At 37.1% G+C, this 14,411-nt stretch overlaps 2 long non-coding RNA genes across 2 annotated transcripts in view; one reads left to right on the top strand and one right to left on the bottom strand.

Annotated features, from left to right (window-relative positions):
• LOC140001852 (uncharacterized) overlaps window positions 1-14,411 on the bottom strand; it is a 222,983-nt gene that overhangs the window by 48,232 nt on the left and 160,340 nt on the right. The window lies entirely within an intron of this gene.
• Window positions 1-14,411, top strand: part of LOC119715912 (uncharacterized) — a 140,800-nt gene that overhangs the window by 110,046 nt on the left and 16,343 nt on the right. Inside the window, exon 8 of the long non-coding RNA XR_011807438.1 lies at window positions 5,754-5,841. This is a non-coding gene — a long non-coding RNA (uncharacterized lncRNA). The remainder of the gene's footprint in view (window positions 1-5,753; window positions 5,842-14,411) is intronic.

The following is a 14,411-nucleotide window of genomic DNA, read 5'->3' as shown; positions in this document are numbered from 1 at the left end:
GTACTGCTTATACTTGTGGTGCGTGTGTTTGTGTGCTGGGGTGAGGGGTAAGAGGGAATGCTGTAGACTGTGCCATAGTGGAGATGGAGCATCCAGAAGAAGCCATAGGACATATTTGACTAAGACATGTTGGGATCAACTTTCAACCAACTTCATACTGCAACCTGTTTTCTAGCTGAGCTCTTTGTGAAAGAATCAGTGGGTAGGACACTTGGCTTTCCCTGGAGATGGTTATGAGAAGTGCCAGAATGGCTGAGCTCAAGACAAAATGATCATAGTCTCTGTTTTGGAGAGAAAAGCAATTTTTCTCTACTTGATTAGATATATTATTCTTAAGTAACATCTGAGACTCCCTTCCACCAACCTCCCTCTTCAGAATAGATCTGCAGGGACAAAAATTATCAGCCAGTGGTCCACACATGCCAGCCTTCAGAAAGCTGTGGAGCAGAAGCATTGCCAGTGCCATGCAGAGGGACAGTGCAGCCCCTGACAGCTATGTCCAGGAGGTAACTGGTACCATATTTTTGCCCCTTTTGTACATGAAAATCAGGACTTTTTTTTTTTTTTTTTTTTTTCAATCAGAAAGTTGTAAGATTGGAATGGAATTAAATATGATTTAATCTAGATTGCTATAGTCTGATTAATTGCATTGCTTAACCAAGATGGAAATTTATAACATACAAGCAGTTAGAAGCAACATATAAATGATATTTAAGTGGTGAATGTGACTTATGAATATACAATATATTAGCCTCAACTGGTTTTACAGAAAGCAAAACGAAAGAGTTTACTCTTGCTTTATAAATCTAATAAGCTAAGTACAAGAAGAAAAAGCACCTGATGTGATGGATGGAAAACCAAAGGGTAAAGCTGACATGACTGTGAGCAGTGGCAGCAGTCTTGGATCTGCAGGACATTGACCTTGCTAAAGAAAAAGGTTGAAAAAGTAACGCTAAGGGGGGGGGGGGGGGGTGGGTTATATCTCCTAATTACAGCCTTTCACGACATTTATAACTAGCTTGCACATATCCAGCATATGACACTTTTATCATTTTGTTTCCTTTGTAAACCATATGAAAACTGCTAAAGCAGATAAACAGACTGTGCTATAGTTTGAAAAATCTTTTAATACTAAACAGAATATTCAGTTTTAAATCACATTACAATATGGCAGTAATTAGAAGTGTTCATGTTCAGTGGGCCTCCTCCTAATAGCAATATTTGCATAAAAATATTAGGCAAGCTGTTGGATAGAAAATTATATGCAATTGTGCTTTGCAGAATGTATTAACTTGCTGCACTTCAACATACCCAGCAGCACAGACTCCGAAAAAAAATAATTGTTCTGGATTTTAACTAATGTAAATAATTGAGTTCTTTTAGTGTTAACTTCTGTGTTATCTGCAATGATTATGGTAAGAAATATGTTTATTACAAACACTTGAAGATTATTGTTTATTTTGTTTCATTTTATGTCAAAAAAATAATTTTCACTCAAAAAATCTGTAGCATAGCTGAAGAGTGTATGTTTGCTAGTAGCTGTAGTACAGCAAACCTTCACCAGCCTGAGCAGCAGAGGGACTGTGAAGTGCTCTAATTAGCTGGGTTCCATGGTACTTATTGATCCCATTAGTGCAGCATGGGAAACCAGGGCATGACAATTAAATAGCTTATCTAATGATATACAATATGTGTGCAGTAAAATCAGATGAGCAGTGAGGACTTGTAAACTCCTGGCTCTTAGCTTCATCCTCTAGATTGTACTTTCTAGATGTCATTGAATTTCAGTGACTCAGACAAACTTATAATGGCTTTTTGTCACAGAGTCACTTAGATACCTGGACAGGTAAATTGTGGGATTCCTATAAAAATGGGAGCTTGTAACAGTCGGTATCTTGGTGGGGGTCTAACCATTTTCACAGTTTAGATTGTATTCTCCCCTGCCACTTTGGAAAGTCATGATCTACAGGGTTCATTACAAACATCACAATGTATGGATTAGTTTCTATAATGGTGTACTGATTATTAAGGACCCATTCCTACAAATTTGAACTGTGCAAATTTTTCCTCTGTAAAGCAGTAACATCACAACAAATTCTCATATTAATATCATATTCGTGGAAATCTGTTGGTTGACATTTATCATTATAATAAATATTTCACGGAACAATAGGTAGTTTATCAAGCATTGCGGAAAAGATTATTACAATGAGGAACATGTGATCAATGTCATCCAGTTAGGCATACTAACAATGACAGGTCCCAATGTGTTTATTTCATATGCCTTTTTTTAAACATATGAATGTAGGTTCCTATTCATCATGGCCTGAGCTGCTTGTGTCCATGGGGAATGTTGGGGACAGGGCTGAAGTTGGAGCCAGAACCCATCATGCATTTGCCTTTCGTCACATGGCAAGCTGGTTGGGTGGCTGCAGGGCTAATATCTGAATGAAGATTATTTAGAGTTCATTTTCAAGGGTGAGCTCAAATCCAAGCTAAAATGACAGTATAAATTTATCAACCAGACATTTTCATTTGAGCTCAAGGTTTTTAAAAGCTTATTACCCTCATGTTATTGTCAGAGAAAATGTCTGTTGGAGATATAAGATAGCACTCAAAACTTATACGACTGACAGCAATGGGCTGGTGGAAGTTCCAGTTTTTCATATAACTGATCCATAAGTATTTGTATCAGATGTTAGGGAAGAAGAAGACACATTCTGGTGTTTTTTGAAACAGAAGCAATTTATTACATGTTTTCTTAAGTTAAGGTGCAGTTAAACAGAGTTATATGTACATCAGATGCAATATTTTGAACACAACTTCAGCAAAAATTTCAAGTGATGTATTTTAGTAATTATAAACAGGATTGTGAACAGGCTTATAACCAATGGGACATAAAGTATCTATTAGGCAGTTCAATTTATGGTCCTGTTGTGATCCAAGCTTATATTTAATTCTTATTGTGATAAATAGAGCTCAAGGGGATGAGACATCTGTGCATAGGTGAAATTTAATTTGGGAGATTAACAGTGTTAAAGAATTATAATCAAAAGATTTTCTGTCTGTTGGAGAGTTTTATACATAGACTATTGATCAAGCAGGAAGAATGAATTAACAAATTGTTCTGGCTCTTGCTACTTTAAAAAGAAAATGAATAAAATGTCAACTGGGAAGTCTGAAAGTTGTTTTACTCCACTCAGTTTAGTATTTAATGACTATTAAGGGTAACTTTTCTGACAACAGAATTTAAATTGAGTTGAAAGGAAAACAGTCTGTGAACAGAAAAGGCATCTTACTCAGAGGGATAAGGGGTAAATCACTGTCAAATTTTTAGCATCATAATGAGGAGAAATGTCCTTGCTAAACAAAAGAAGTGGTATCTAAATGTCGTGAAAAAAAAACGTGTATCCATATAAGGTTGTAAGCTTTCTCCCAGTTTTGATTGTGCAGTGAGCATTGTATCTCCAGGCAAACACTTCCAGAGATGTTTCCAGCACACATCTGCACTGCATCCCTTGCATCTGCTGTTGGTGCAGTGATCAGTTAGCAAGCATCCCTCCATCCTGCAGCCATTATTCAACTTTGGCCTTGGCTACTCCGGTCCTCCCTGCTTCCCTGACAAACTTTACATACCTGGACTTATTTTAGAAGAACTTTTCCCAAGATTATTCTTGAATTAGGACAGAGTTATACAGGATATCTGTTGGCAAGAGACTGAAAATTGCTGCTAGTCAGATATCAAAGATTATCGACATCTTGTCACAGAGCCAAAGAATTCCTGGCAAATATCCTGCCTCAGTATGTGCAAGCAGGATGGATAGCTTGTCTTCTTTACCCCATCAATTTTCTGTGTGTACCCAAACAGGCTGTGGAATCAGACTTGAATGTTTTATTACTGTATCTGCCATTTACTTGTCATAAATATCTTCTCAGATTTGTTGCAAACTGACATTCATGTATGCAAGTATACATGGCACTATGTAAAGGCAGTAGCATTGGGCCCGGCAGAATGGTGGTTAACCATACTCAACCTCATTCCCAGGGCTGTCCTGGAACTATGTTTACGTACTCATCAGTTCTCAGAAGTATCTGCTTTAGTGGTTTTGCATAAACCTTTACAACAGAGAGTAAAAGGCAAGAACACCATGATTTTAAAAGTACACTTTAAACTCACACTACACAAACAATATGTTGTGCCAAACAGTAATAAAATGAAACATGAACAATAAAAATCATGTAACTATTTCAGAACTCTTGTTTGGTGGGTCTGTAGAAAAAGGACTCAGTGATAAATTTTAAACCAGATTGCAATAATGTGAAGGAATCTTATTCTCTTATTCCTTCTTATTCCTTCTTATTGTCTTATTCCAACTCTTATTCCTTCTGGTTCTGAGAAAGAATAATTTATGAAGTACACAATAGACTGCCTAAACAAAACAAAGCAAAACAACCACAACAACAAAAAGCAAAAATGTTTCCCAGACCTTTAAAACAGAATATTTAAATGATTTATCATGATTTATCAAAATATTCCCCAACCCCAGAAATATATGCTGCAGTAAAAATTCCATACAAATAAAGATTGCACAATTCTCCAAAGCCAAGACAAACATATCTCAAGGCAAAAGTCAAAAGCTAAAACTAATGAGATACAGCTTTTTGAGTACAGAGTAGACAGTTCTCAGAAAAGCTCTTAAAAAACAAGAGACTCCAGTTTTAGCACAGTACCAGTTTACTATACCATTTCCTTACACAAAATGAAAGAGTGTAAAGGATAGCATAGAGCAGAAGTAGTAGTAATTTTCCTATATATGCAGGAAAATAAATTCTAATTTTTTTATGAAGTATAAAAATTCTGATTTGATAAAAAAAATCTTAGCAACCCCAACTCTTTACAGTGCAGTTCAGGTTCTTTGAGGATTTATTTTATTTTATTTTATTTTATTTTATTTTATTTTATTTTATTTTATTTTATTTTATTTTATTATTTTATTTTATTTTATTTTATTTTATTTTATTTTATTTTATTTTATTTTATTACATTTGTTTTCAAAATGATCATATGGATTGATGTAGATGCATAATATCTTAAAGAAATTTTGAAGAGATAGGGATGGATTAATTTTCTAGGTCACTTTAAGTTCCACATTTATAAAAATGTTCCTTCATTATTATGGATAATCTTAGTGAAGGTACATTTCATCCCATCATCCAGGTAGGTGATGGAGATATTGAAAAAGGTTGGGCCTGAAGATCCTGACACCTGAGGACTGCCACTTCTAACTGGCTTCTATTGGCCACAGCTCTCTGGGCACAGTAGTCCAGCCATGTGTTTCATGTACCTTGTAATCTATCAGTTTAGGGCATTTTCCCTCATTTTGGCTATCAGTAGTAGTGTTGTTCTGAAAACCCTGTCAGTTCTGAGGTACATGCCATCCAGTCCTCTTCCCTGTTGTCCTGATCCAGCCATCACAGGAGTCAGTCAGGCTGCTCAGGCATGAGTTGCCCTTGGTGAATTTGCTCATTCACCTTCTTGGCCTTTATCTATGTCAGGACATACAGACATGCTCCATAGACTTTCCATGGAGAGGTGAGGCTGAGCAACACAGTTCCTCAGGTTTTCCTTGCTTTTTTTTTTTATTATTATTATTTTTATTTTTTCTAAGACAGGAATGACATTTGCTTTTACCAGTTTTTGGGAACCTCCCATGGTAATCACAAGTTTTCTAAGAAGTGTCCTTTTTCTCTAGGTCCTCCATCCCATATATACCTGGATAAAGCATTCATATTCCTCCTTGGACACTTGTGCCTGCATTCTATTTGCACAAGCATTCACAGGTAATCTGTTCAGTCTAGTTGGTCTCTTGCTTTGCCTATCTTGTTTCTTGGCCAGTGGGATTGGCTATTCTTGTACCTCAGAGAGATTGCCTTGACCTCCTCTGCCTCCTCTGCCCTTTTGAGCAACCCCTCAATGGAGCCAGTCTACCAAGATCCCAAAGTAGCTAAAGTCTGCCCTCCTGAAATCTAGTATGGTTTTCTACTGCTTGTCTTCTTCATTGCCCTCTGGTGTTTAAATTCAACTCATGGTCACTGCAGACTAAACTCCCCATGACTGTCACTGGTTGGACAATGAGATTTTCTTTGTTCATGAGTAGCAAGTTCAGCAGAACATCTTTCCCAGTCAGCCTATCACACCTACACCACAAAATTATCACTTATATTCTGTCTTGTTATCCTCTGAAGACATTGGAGTGATTGAAGTCCCCCATGATAGTCCAAGCTTGCAGCTGCGAGGATCTTTCTAGTTATTAAAGGCGTGTCTATCTTCTCCCCCTACTTGTACAATCTCTAGCAAATGCTAGCTACAGCATTCCCTTGTTATCCTCTGCTCTGATCTTGTCCTATAAATTTTCAATACATCTCTGCATGTGAGCTACTCCTTTGTGTAGAGTACAACCTCAGTGCTCATCTTCTCAGTCTGTCTTTCCTAAAGTACTTCTACCTAGCCAGTGCAGTTCTCCATTTGCAAACTACCTACCATGCCTTTGTAAACCCAGTTATTACATACTGCTGGGATTGTACATGATTTTTAGCCCCAATGCCTGTTTCCCAGGCAGTGTTTCCTAGGAATTAATTTTTAGACATGAGGTGAAACCCTCTTTTGCTCTGCTCTCTCAGGGAAGTATGGGAACCTCTCCTGTCACAATGTTCTAGATACATCTAACCCCTGCTTCCCCCCTTAAAAAAGCAAGGAGACAAATCCCTCATGGAAACAAGTATAAGGATAACAAGCTTGTTAGTGCGGATGCTTTTGTACAACTTTATCAGACGCATCCCATCTCTACCTAGTAACTGTTCCTTGTTCCTTGAAGAGGTATTAGAAATCTACCCCCTGTGAGGAGCACCAACCCCATCAGCAGACAATGATTTATGGGCTGCATCTACCACTGACCCAGATGTTCCCTCAGTTGCCAAACCACCAGGCTACATTAGTGCAGCAGTACAAATGAATAACAAACCTATTGATCCAGAAGGAGAGAAGTCTGATGTGGGTGTGAGCACTTTGGCAACTGCAGAACTAATTGAAATGCAGATTTGAGTTTCCTGCATTCCCAGCACTTGCAGAGACACTGGGATTCTCTATGTGGAATAGGTAGCTTTGCGTGTTGGCCTGTGAAACCACCAGGACAGAACAGTTCTTTACCCATGATATGTTGCAGCCTGGATAGATTGGCATTTACTGATTAAAAATAATTTCACATATTTACCAGTCATTTCAGTACCTGGTAATATTATGGAGATTATTCTGGGGTGTATTGAAAAACACCTAAAGAACAATGCAATCATTGGTCAGAGCCAACATGGGTTCACTAGGGGAAGGTCATGTCTAGCAAACTTAATTTTCTTCTACAGAAAGATCACTCAGATAGTTGACCAAAGGAAGCCAGTCGATATAAAATTTCTGGATTTCAGTAAAGCTTTCGATACTGTCTCTCACAGTATCCTTCTGGACAAAATGACCAGAATACAGTTAGGAAAAAGCATAATAAGATGGATGAACAATTGGCTGACAGGTCAGGCCCAGAGGATTCTTGTAAATGGGGTCAGACTGGCAACCTGTCACTCTTGGGGTTCCCCAGGGCTCCATTTTAGGACCAGTCCTCTTCAATGCTTTCATAAATGATTTGGATGTAGGACTAGAAGGTTTTTTGAGCAAGTTCACAGACTATACCAAGTTGGGTGGAACTGTTGGCACTGTCAAGTGTGGTGAAGCCTGGCAGAGAGATCTGGACAAAATTAGAGAGCTAGGCAATCACCAATAATATGAAGTTTAGCAAGAACAAGTGCGGGATTCTGCAGCTGGGAAGGAGCAACCCTGGTTATATGTACAGACTTGGGAATGAGAGACTGGACAGTAGCCCCGCAGAAAGGGAACTGGGGGTTCTGACTGACAGCTAGCTAAACATGAGCCAGCAGTGTGCCTTGGCTGCCAGGAGGGCCAACTGTATCCTGGGGTGCATCAAGAATGATGGCATAGCTAGTCAGTCGATGGAAAGGATTGTCCTGCTCTACTCTGTGCTGCTGCAGTTGCACCTCAAGTACTGTGTGCAGTTCTGGGCACCACAGTATAAATAGGAAAGATATAAAACTGTTAGAGTGTTCAAAGGAGGGCAACAAAGATGGCAAATGTTCTAGAGGGGAAGATGTATGAGAAACGGCTGAAGTCACTCGGATTGTTCAGCCCGGAGAAGAGGAGACTGAGGGGAGACCTCATGGCAGTCTACAACTTCCTCATGAGGGAGAGCAGAGAGGCAGGCACTGTTCTCTGCTCTCTGTCCAGTGATAGAAATGGCTTGAAACTGTGACAGAGACAATTCATGCTGGATATCAGGAAAAGATTCTTTTCCTGATAGGAAAAAGAGAAGGTGGTCAGGCACTGGAACAGGCTCCCCAGGGAAGTGGTTAAACCACCAAGCCTGTTGGAGTTCAAGAAGCATTTAAACAATTCTCACAAACACGTGATCCAATTTACTCATTTATTTGTTTGTTTGTTTGTTTTTGAGTGGTCCTCTGGGGACCCAGGAGTTGGATTTGATCCTCGTGGGTCCCTTCCAACTCAGATTTCCTATGATTCTATGAAATATAAATAAAAGACAACTTTCCTTACTATTTCTACCTAATGAGATATTTTATTTTTCATGTTTTATTTTTTTATTTTTTTTTATTATTATTACTTTAAAATTGTGTGGTTATTGAAGCCAAAGACGTAGCATTCAGGGTCAGAGAACTTAACAAAAATGTTCAGAAATACTCAAAAAAATGCCACTCTGTATCAAGAGAAAATTCTAGCTTAACACTGAATACTATTTTCATAGTATCTGTTCCTAGAATTTATATTTTCTTAGAAAACCAGAAAACCAACGGAAAAAATAATGTTTTGGCTGATTACCAACCCATTGCAAGCCTGCTATCTCCCTCTGGCATGTCTCCAGTCTCCTCTCTGAACTAGAATGCCTGTCCTCTTAAAATGAGAGGATCGTCTCATTTCCTAGGATAGGACAAGGACATTCAAAAGGAATTTGTATTCCAGAATATTTCCATATAAAATTACTTCCATTCCTTTTTTTTTTTTTTTCCTGAAAATATTTATTTTTTTAGATTGAAAGAAAGAAAACTAAAACTAATCTCAGAAATAACTTCCTTTTCATTTGTTGAAGGTCAAAATATACTTTCAAATTACAAGAATAAATAATGGCTTAGTTACGTCTACATTAGCTATTAGTTCACTACAATAGGAGGAGAACTGTAAAGTTAAAAAATTGGTTATCACATATATCCACTTAAAAGATGTTTCAGGAGCTTTAATTAAGAGGACTAATCTAGTCTCATGAAGAGACACATTAGCAGCTGGAGTGAAATGGGGACCTGTAGTACATCTTTTGAATGAATTTCCTCCCCATTGTAATTCTGATTTTGCCTTCAAAGACCACTCTGTGTGGTACACCAATTTACTAAAAAAATAAATTAAAAAAAAATAAAAATGCACTGGTTAGACCTGAAATGCATCTGTACAAACATCCATAGAATGCCTTAAATTCTCAGTGTTACCCAGTGAACCAGACTGCACATCATGTTCAAGGCTACAGGCAATAAAGTTTTTATAGTTTTATTGTTTTTGCATGATTGTGTCTTTTTTTTAATTATTTCCTGTTAACCATGGCAAAAGTCCATAGTCAATCCTTTCAATTTTATTCAATATATTGCCAAAAGACAAGAACAGAAAGTCATTCATGAGGGTTTGTATTTCAGCTGAAACCAGAAAAGAAATTACACTGATATTGTGAATGATTCTGACTTACATCTAGTCAGACTTCTCAAGGTTAATTGTATATGGAATGAGAAAATACTATGCAGGAATTATTCTCCAAAGAAATCACCAGTGGAATATAGAAGCATTGAAAAGTTCCTTAATGAAAATAGTCCCATTACCAGACTGGGAAAGGTACATATTAATTTATTTTATTCAGTCAGTTTCTGGTTGCTAAATTCAGACATGACAGGTTTATTTCAAGTCTGCTTTTTAAAGAAGAAATCTCAAAACTCTAGAGCATGTGAAATATAAAGATAAGCCCACCAAAAATGAAAACTTAGCTCTTTATAGACCGCTCGTTGCTGAATTCTTTTTGGGAAACTAGAAGTTTCACCTTGGGGATTCAGGTAAGTACTTTAAGGCCTTATTGAATACTCTGAAGTTTTCAGGGTCATGAGAAATCACTGGAAAGCTGTTATGTTTCCCTTGATCACTGTAGGACCAGCTGTTCACTTAACCCAGGAAAGCAGTTGTTGGATACAGTGCAAGCAGTGCTGGCTGCTTGAGGTTATTAGATTCATCACCCTTCTACTGAGGAACATTTATCTGCTACTTTTACATAGACTAGAGCTGAGTTGTTATACTTAACTCAAGCCAGGTTTGCTTTATTGCTTCTTAAATTTCTTTCTTTCTTTCTTTCTTGCTCGCTCTCGCTTTTTTTTTTTTTTCCCTGATCTCGCTTTTGCATTGAATCAGGTTGGAATCAATGCTTTTCTTTTTCTTTGATGAAGAATTACACTACCAGAAGCTTCTTTGGTACAATGCAACCATACATGTATACATTTTATCCAAGCCTGCCGAAGTTTGTGCAATCTGCAATTTATATACTGCATGACATGTTTATTTTCTGCTACAGAACCCCAAATTGAAAATATTGCATAATAAAAATGCAGTCCAATGTTTGTCTAATTTTTGTGTCCTGAAATTTCAGCCTGCACTGTGGAGCATGGATGTATTTTTCCAGCCAAGTTCCAAATACATCATCATTGTACCCTAAATTTAATTCAACCCAATTATGGCTCTTTCCTGCAAAGTGAACTTGGGTTCATTGTTTGGAAGGGACTTTGGAGGTACTTTGGTCAAGTCCCTGAACCTGACTGTTGGGAATCCAGGAGGTAGTGTACACCATAAAGCTTATGTGCTCCACAGACGCAGTGATCAGTCAGGTCTGGGTTTTCATTAGTTAGTATATTGATCCATATTCCTGAGATGTTAACTATTCTCAAAATAGAAGCTTTGTAGAAGACAGAATTTTTACTGTGCAAACACATCCTGAAGAATTAATAATCAAAGTACAGGGCAGTGTGCTAATGAGGTTTAAAAAAATGTACCAAGTACCAAGTTGCAGCAGCATGCTGGCAATTTTATGTAGTGGGTAAGTGAATTTTGAAGTTATCACTTTCTCCAGATATTGCCTCCTCCTGTTGTCATTATTTGATTTTTATTTTTTATTTTGAGGGGATATTCATTTGAAACTAGCTGTTTACTGGCTATGCTTCAGTCACTCATAAGCACAGCTTTGCCTGCGTGATAATGAGGGCTGAGTGGCTAATTGATGCCTAGAACTGCAAGACTTCATTAGAAGAGACATGTCAGCACAGCAATTTGAACAACCAAATATTTAAATCTTATGAGAGGATGCATTGAGACAAGTTTTGGTAAACTACGGCTAGAATGAAAAAGGGATTTATCTGAACAGAATTCTGAGTTATGAAAATTAATAATAAATAAATACATTAAAAAATCCATTGATTAATCTTGTGCTAAAAAAAATAAAAATGGTTACAGGTACTTTGCAGATAGCTCACTATCTGTGGCTCACCGGCACTCTGGAAGCGAAGCTGTTGGGTACACATGGCTATTATATGCCCACATCATTAGTATAAAACACTATATTTTGTATTTCCAAGAAGTCATTCTGACCTTACTTGCTATTTAGTATAGCTATATGCTAATATATATATCCGGTAACATATTTCATATAGGTGGTAGGTCTCTTTCCCAGAATGATGGTGAAACCTGAAAAAATTACCAAACTCAAGTTGCTGTTTATCAGGAGAAGTTTTGGCAAACCCATCTAAAAAGTAAAAGTGAGTTACTTTCTCCACATTTTATTAGGGCACTAAAACTCTCTGGCCCATTTGCTGTATTGCAATACACTTCTGAAGTATGTATTTCTTCATGCTAAATTTTTTCTTACAGGCAGAATTAAGTTTGATGGTCTCAAAGTGTCTTTGCACATTTGAAACACTCCTTTAATATCCATACATTTATTGAAGGTTAGATTATACCCACCTGCTTTTGTGTCTGCATTTTACAAAGGTGGTCATGTTCTGTTCTGCATATTGATTTCTGACATTCACAGATTTAGCACTCGATGGCAGCTGGGAGATCTAAGAATGCAGGAACCTTTAAAATGTTCTCCCATGTTGTAGGGACACTTTTACAAATTCCTCCTCAGATTTCTTCACTTTCATACGATGGTAATGAAGATTGAATAGAAAAAAATAAATTAACTTAAAACTGCAGCAGAACTACTTGAGCTACCCTTCAGGCAGTGAAAGGAAAGGAGAAAGGGGAATCCATTATTTGAACTGAAGACAAGTATGTAATGTGGTAGAAATTATGATAGGTTTAGAGAAATATTTAAACTGTATCTTTATGCTGCCATGTGATAAGTTTCTAATCACTAAATTAAGCAACACTGATTGCAACTACTGATACTTCCTCATAAACATAACTCCAGAATAATTCCTGGAGACTTGTGAAATGAAAATAATTTTGTGATAAAAACACAATCAAAAAATCTGCAAAATAAAGCTTAATTTACAATAAAATCAAATACTGAAAATAAAAAGTTTTAATATTTTATTATTTAAAAACAAAACAAAACAAAACAAAACAAAACTTTGTCCTCAGGTAATGGTATTTTTACTGAAATGTAATAATGAATCAAATCTAGAAGGACACATATTCTTGCTACATCAATTAAATTTGCCGAGACTCTCTCAATCTCGACTATGGTTGTATTAATAGTCTTTTAACAGGTCATGTTATACCAGATATGAGAAGTATAATATTTGGAAATAGTCTTGAATGTAGAATATTGTGAGCCATGGACTTTGTGTCATGAGGAACTCCATCATGGTTAATTAAGCAACTGTAGCAGTATTCTGACCATCTTCATGTTTGAAAAATGTTTTAAACTCCTAGCAAGTTGACATCCTTTCACTGTCACTCATTCACAGCACCATTTCAGATAACGTTCCTACCAATGACAGCAGCTCTAAGATAGAAGGTTTACTTCTACTTCTGAGGCACCTCTGGCTAGTTGGCCAAGTTTACATCAAGTGAAGTTTATATAACTGATTTATTTAAACTTAGGTCTTGTGAAGTTTGTTAATAATTGATTTCTAGTAGATTCTTAAATTTCTAATGTTGGTGAAACTGTATCATTCTGCAAAGAAATTCTGTATAAACATAATATTTAACAAGTATATCTGAATTTGTAACTTTCCAAATATATGTAACAGTGGTAACTTTTGAGCACTGTTAAAATAAATATTCTAAGAAAAATTGAAGCTAACATTCTCCAACATTCTGAAACCAACTACCTTTTACAAATTGTGTTGTTAATATTCCTGGCTTGCTATTGCAATTAAATAGCTATTGCCCAGCTTGTCCAACTGGTAATTTCAGCTTCTTGCAACACAGTAGTACATACACTTTAAACTCGTTTATTTAAGCGCTGAATGTGGTAACTCTAGCAACATTATAAACAAATGTCGTGTTTTTTGACTGGATGGGCATTACTTTGGGTAGTCAAAGAATAAAAACAGGAAGGCAATCAGCTGTGAAATAACAGCAACATTCACACTCCCTCCTTTAACCTCATTCACTGCCAAATTGGAAGTAGAAATTGCAGAGCATCACATTTTGGCCACCTCAAATACCAACAAGCAGAAAGGACAGTCTTTACTCTGAAAATGGAGGGAAGGAGGGAAGGAGGGAAGGAAGGAAGGAAGGAAGGAAGGAAGGAAGGAGGGAAGGAAGGAAGGAAGGAAGGAAGGAAGGAAGGAAGGAAGGAAGGAAGGAAGGAAGGAAGGAAGGAAGGAAGGAAGGAAGGAAGGAAGGAAGGAAGGAAGGAGGGAAGGAAGGAAGGAAACCCACAAGATTTACAGGACTAATGTGATCTAGATGGCACAACATTCACATTGAGTTAACAGTGAAAAAATATATTATGAAATTTAAAGGCTTGGATACCTTAGGATAACTGTTTAAGTTCATAACACACTTTTGCCAATTTTTACTGTATATTATGTTCACTTGTAACATGTAAACACTGGAGAAATCTACAGGCAATGAAGAAAAAAAAAAAAAGACAATCTGTCTGGAGTTCAGTGGGAGATTTGTCTCTTCCTCTAAGAGCCTGGCTGATTAATTGAATATGTCCACATGCTCCAGTGAGCTGAGGAGGGGTCTAGCATGCTCCATTGAGGTGTCTCATATCATCTGCAACACCATACAGCTCTCCAGG

This window comes from Anas platyrhynchos, chromosome 2 (assembly GCF_047663525.1).
Source record: "Anas platyrhynchos isolate ZD024472 breed Pekin duck chromosome 2, IASCAAS_PekinDuck_T2T, whole genome shotgun sequence".
In the NCBI taxonomy this organism is placed as follows: Eukaryota; Metazoa; Chordata; class Aves; order Anseriformes; family Anatidae; genus Anas; species Anas platyrhynchos.
The sequence above is the reverse complement of the archived record's forward strand: the minus strand, read 5'-3'. Positions and strand labels throughout refer to the sequence as shown.